Source organism: Equus caballus, chromosome 23, assembly GCF_041296265.1.
Source record: "Equus caballus isolate H_3958 breed thoroughbred chromosome 23, TB-T2T, whole genome shotgun sequence".
In the NCBI taxonomy this organism is placed as follows: domain Eukaryota; kingdom Metazoa; phylum Chordata; class Mammalia; order Perissodactyla; family Equidae; genus Equus; species Equus caballus.
Window position 1 is genome coordinate 20,695,443 of NC_091706.1, and position 6,000 is coordinate 20,701,442.

A 6,000-nucleotide genomic window follows, 5' to 3' on the forward strand; every position below is an offset into this window, starting at 1 on the left:
TTGTCTGAGGTCGTCAGGGCTGACAGCAGGTTGCTGTCCATCTATGCACCCCGACCTTGTTTAAAGGCAAGGTTGTGACATCTATTTTGAAGAATTCTGTAATGTGTCTAGTCTGCCCATGACATTTGAAGCCCCCAGCCTTCTCTCTGTGTCTATATTCACACTGGTACAGTTTCCACTAATCTGAAAACCCTTTTTCAAACATAGTATTATGGGTCTAGATGCAATGTTTTCCAAATTTCAATGAAGAAGGAAGTTTCTTTACTGCCTCTGTTCTCCTTGTTGTTCTCCACTGGTTTGCAAAAGGAGAAGGAGGCAGAAGTGGCGTTTCTCTCCCAAATCCAGAAACCATAGTTATACACAAATTCTCTGACCCTGTAGGGACTCTAAGTCTCAGCCAAGAATAGACTTGAGTCATGGGATGTGGAGAATTTTCTTTGATTTTTTTTCTATTGGTCAAATCAGCACATCCACACAGTTAGATCTCTGTGAGAAGGTCTCTGTAACTACACACATCACTAACATGCATTCATTTTGCAAATGCCTCCAACTAATTGCTCCTCTATTTCTGTAGTCTAACTAGGCTGGTAGGCCACTGTGAAGAGCTTAACACGTGCAGTGAGGGCGACATACAAATACGGAGTAATTCAGAATCAGGCACGCTCATGAGGAAGGTGCTGCAGGACAGTGTGCCGGGAAGGGGTAAACTACCCGAGTGCACCAGAGCAGGGGAAGGGAGGCAACCACGCACGTTCAAACAGGCAGGAGCGCAGGACTTAAGGAAGAAACACCTGGTACGGGGCACCAAGAGGAGCTAATGACCCATATGGTCCTGAGAGAAGCTACTTTTTGCCACTGTTACTTAATTAAAAAAATAAAAGTTAAAAAAAAAACAAACCTTGTTTTATGCTAGAGCAGGAAGAAAAGTACACATTTACCCATTCTTCTTCCGGCTCTAAAGACAGCAGGAGCTTATGATAATAATTATCCTTTCATTTACATTACAAATGCAGTGTGACTGCCCCCTGGATGTAGGGGGACTGCTTTCAATCCTGGTTGTTGGTGGGCTACTTGGCAATTTCATTTCAAGAGACTCTAGAAAGTAAACAGAGTCTGCACAAAGCCCTCTTACACATTATGCCTTTTGCAAAATGCGAAGACAGTGACTGATTTTAGGTGATAACCAACTGCTTCACAATGAGAAACTAGGATAAGGAAAAAAACTGATGACTTACAAGCTATGTCAACATGGAGAATCAGCCTTACATCTTCCGTGCTCTGGGCATGCTTCTGGAATACTCATGAAATAAAAGGATGGCAGAAACCTAGGTCATTCAGAAATGCTTCAGCTCCTCTCAACACCCAGTCATGTAGAGCCACCAAACCCATGGCTAACAGCAGAGCTGGGGCAGAGTCCCTGGGTCTAATCGGAATCCCTTCAACTGCAGAGTGCCTGCCTCCTTCCGTAATTGTCCATATGTCTGTCTCACCACTAGACTACTAACTGCTATCTGTCTCCAGTACCTAGGATCTGGCATCTGGTGGACATTCAGTAAATGATTACTCCGTGAATGAATGAGTGAATATTGCAATCTGGCCAACCTTCACACAAGCAGGAACAGTTACTTAGTGCACTGTTAAAAACTTTTTAAAACTCTCATCTAAAATGCATACACATAATAAAAATTGCAAATAATATGCAAGCAAATAATTGAGAATTTGGAAACTTCCTTGCTCGTCAATCTCATTCCCCGTAGTTGGCCACTGTTAACACTTTGGTGTCACTACTAATTTTTCTGTACATCTTATAAACAACACAGTAAGCTACAACTATCAAGCTGGAGTGGATGAGTCTTTTGTCCAGCCCAATGTCTCAATCACTTCCTCCTTCCATTTCTTGGCAACCTCAGCCATGTGATTTTGCTTGTCTATAACATTAACTGTGTTATACAGTGATCAGCAAACACAGTTCAGGAGACTGGCCTTCCTGATCGTCTATGAAGCCAGCCTGCAGTTTAGTAGTGTTGTCTATATCAAAGCTAAATAGAATCTTTAAAAGCATCCCACATCCGACATAAATAGGTGTATTTTAAATAACCAGAATTTTATGCTTATATGGGCAATTGTCTCATAACATTTGGGAAAGCTCTTAACAGGAAACAGGAAACCACAAGCTGGTGGCTACTTCTGGCATGTGTGGAAGTATAACTCAGCAGCTAAGAGTCCAGCTCTGGAGCTGAACTGTTAATGTTCAAATTCTCGCCCTAAACACCAGCTCCATCACCTTAGATATTTAGGTAACCTCTCTGTGCCTCAGTCTCCCCATTTGTAAAATGCAAATAAACATATCTCCTCTCCTATATTTCTGTGAGAATTAAATAAGTTAAATCATGCAGAGCACTTAGAACGCCTCACAGAGAAAGGCTGTAATGTGTACTCTTCATTGAGGTAAAATTTATACACAGTAAATGCACAGATTTTAAGTATACAGCTTGATCAGTTTTGACAAATGTATACACCTATGTCACCATCACCCCAACCAAGATGCAGCACATTCCCATCATTTTAGGAAGTCCCCTGCGCCCTTCCCAGGCTATCTCACCCCCATCCTCCCACGTAAGCCTGATTGACTTTCTTTCCCCCAGAGATCAGTTCAGATAAATGGTTCGGAGAAAACTTTATAGAAATGGAGTCACACGTGCTCTTTTGTCTCACTATCTTCTCACTCAGTACAAAGTGTTTAAGTTTTATCCAGTAGGTCGTTCTGTTTATATTGCTGAGTATTATCCCATTGTATGAAGAAATCACCATTTATGAATCCATTCTACTCTTGAAGGACTTTTAGAGAGTGTTAGTTTTTGCAGAATGTTTGCCTTTGAAAGAAGCTTCTATTTGCTGCCATTGTTTGGGTGTTTCAGAATATTTTGACCTTTGGAAATGTAAACTGGAACGTGAAGAAGGCATGGTGCCCTCATGGGGGCTGCTACTTATCCCCCTTTCTCTCCCTCATCATCTAGCCAAGTCTCTTCACTTACATATTGTTCTTCACAGGGATTTTCAAGATCATTCATTGGCTTCAGGCCACAAACCTGAAGATCAGTGACACTGGAACCTCAAAGGGAACACCAGGGAAGCTGGAGCACCATGACACCGCTCTTGGTTGACTAGCACATTGATAGGCTTGCTCCCAGATGCTGCAAAAGGGCCCTTCCTCATGCTATGTTCTGAGAAAATCACTTGGCTTTTCTAAGTCTCCAATAAATTAAGAGTTACATTAGCATTTGACCCCATGGCGCTATAGAGCAGGAATATGAATTTAAAAAATACAAGAAATATAAAAAATCTCTTTTTAATTTGAAAGCAGCATAGGAAAGCATGATGCGCATGCAAGGTGAGCTCTGATCATAACAGACTTGCAAGGTATAGAAGCATCTGTCCGCTGGGAACTTTGTTGCTTAGGAGCTACAATAAATTTAATCCCATTTACAGGAAAGGTTGTCCAGTTCTTAAAAGCACTTGTGTCTAGTAGCAGAGATCCTAATTTTCATCAGAGTTCACCCATCAAAATTCAACCTGCCCTTTCTGAGAGGGACATCTCAAACAATTGAAAGTAATTTGCTCTCTTTGATCATCCATTCATCTATGTCTAGCTGTGGAAAACACAGTATCCATAAAGTGAGGGTTTCTGCATCTACTTAAACCAAATAGAACTAAACAGAATGAAACAGTATGTTTTGGGGGATTCAGGAAAGTCCTCCTGTCACAGTCTGACTTGTTTTCATAACAATACAGTCCAAAATCCTCAGACAAGCACAATGTGGTCCCAGAGGCTGCAGCTGGACCCTCAAGAAAGTTTTCTTAAAAGCTACTGAAGGGCAGTGATGTCAGCAACATGGCGGAGTGAGCAGTTTTGTTTGTCTCTCCCCCTTCGAACTACAACTAATTGGACATTCATCGGTCAACAAATCATATCCACACAGCATCTCAGGATGCCTGAGAGACCCATGCTGCTATACATTGGAAGGTGGATGGGCTGCCCTCTGGGAGGAGGTGGAGATAGGTGAAAACTCTCCCACCCCTGGACAGCCTAGTACCTGCAAGTGACTTTCTACCAGCTCACACGCTCATAGCATCACCACGGCACCAAGGGTGGGCATGTGCATGCATCAGTTTAGCAACGGTGGAAACAGGTGACTACAGCCCTACTTAAGCCCCCCATAATTGCTCCTTAGCCCAGTGGGAAAATCCACAGTCTCACAGCATCCACAGGGAAAGCCTCTACTTGGCCTTAGTGGAGAGTCCCCACCCAGCATTCAGAATGCTGGGAGACCCTGGGGCAGTGGAACCCAAGAGTTGCAACAACCTGCCAGCTGCCTCTGACACACAAAGTCCTGCTGTGCCCCAGAGGGGACAAGCAAGACCCAGAGGGACCGTGGGAGTGGGGTAGTGGTAGGTTGGAGTCCCAGCAAGCCTGCACGGTGGTCCAGGGGGAAAATCCATGGTCACACAGCAGCCACAGGGAATGCCTCTACTCAGGCTTAGAGGAGAGGCCCCACCCAGCATTCAGAATGCGGGGATGCCCCGGGGCAGGTGGAGCTCTACCCGGTGCAGCAACCCCCCAGCCGCCTCTAACACACAAAATCCTGCTGGGGCCCAGAGGGGGCAAGGGAGAGCCAGTGACTAGGCGGTGGCAGGTTGGAGCACCAGTGAGCCTGCTCCATGGTCCAGGGGGAAAATCCACAGTCCCACAGTAGCCGCAGGGAAAGCCTCTACTCAGCCTTAGCTGAGAGGCCCTGCCTGGCAATCACAAGGCTGGAAGGCCCTGGGGCAGAAGGAGCACAGCTGGGTGAGCTAACCACAGACTGCAGTGGATACACATAGCTCTGCTGTGGCCCATAGTGGACAAGTGAGATCTTGTGGGCCCTGACAGTGGCAGAACTGTGAGTCTAGGTGAACAGGCTCCTGGCCACTGTGAAAGCCCATAACACCACTGCAGACCCTAAGGATGGAGAGCGTCTAGGTGGTCTGTGACAGTAGGCACCAGCAACCTGAGGCCTCCTTGCAATTGTCCCCACAGCTGATGAGAGACCCCACAGGGCCACTGTGACCACGAGGAGGGTCCCAGGTCCAGTCAGCAACAGCTGACAGGGATCCTGGTCAGTGCAGATAATACAGCTGCTCCACCCACACTCCAGTAGAAGCAAGTGGAATCAGTAACTAAACTCTATGTCTGTGCAGAGGCACAAATCCACACCATCAAGCAGTATTCAAAATATATTAAATCTCCAGAACAGAAGGAAAGTGACAAGTACCCAGAAAAAATTCCCAAAGACACTGAAATCTATAACCTAAATGACAATCAATTCAAGATAGCCATCATTAAAAAACTCAATGAGTTAAAAGAGAATACAGACAGACAACTCAAAAGAGTTCAGGAGCTATGTCACAAAAGAGCTTGATACTACAAAGAAGAACCAATCAGAAATGTAGGAGATGAAGAACACAATAGAGGAGATTAAGAAAAATCTGGACTCTCTGAACAGTAGGCTCAATAATATAGAAGATAGAACTAGGAATTTGGTGGATAGGAATGTAGAAATGCTGCAGATAGAGGAGGAGAGAGAACTAAGACTAAAAAGAAGTGAAGAAATTCTCCAAAAAATATCTGACTCAATTAGGAAATGCAACATAAGGATTATAGGTACCCCAGAGGGAGAAGAGAAGCAGAAGGGGGCAGAAAGCCTGTTCAAAGAAATAATGGCTGAGAACTTCCCAAGCCTGGGGAGAGAGATGAAACTCCATGTGATAGAAGCTAATAGATCTCCAAACTTTATCAATGTAAAAAGACCAACCCCAAGGCATATAGTAGTGAAGCTTGCAAAAGTCAATGACAAAGAGAAAATACTAAAGGCAGCAAGGCAGAAGAAAGTAACCTACAAAGGAACCCCATGAGGATGTCAGCATATTTCTCAGCAGATACCTTACAGGCTAGAAGAGGTG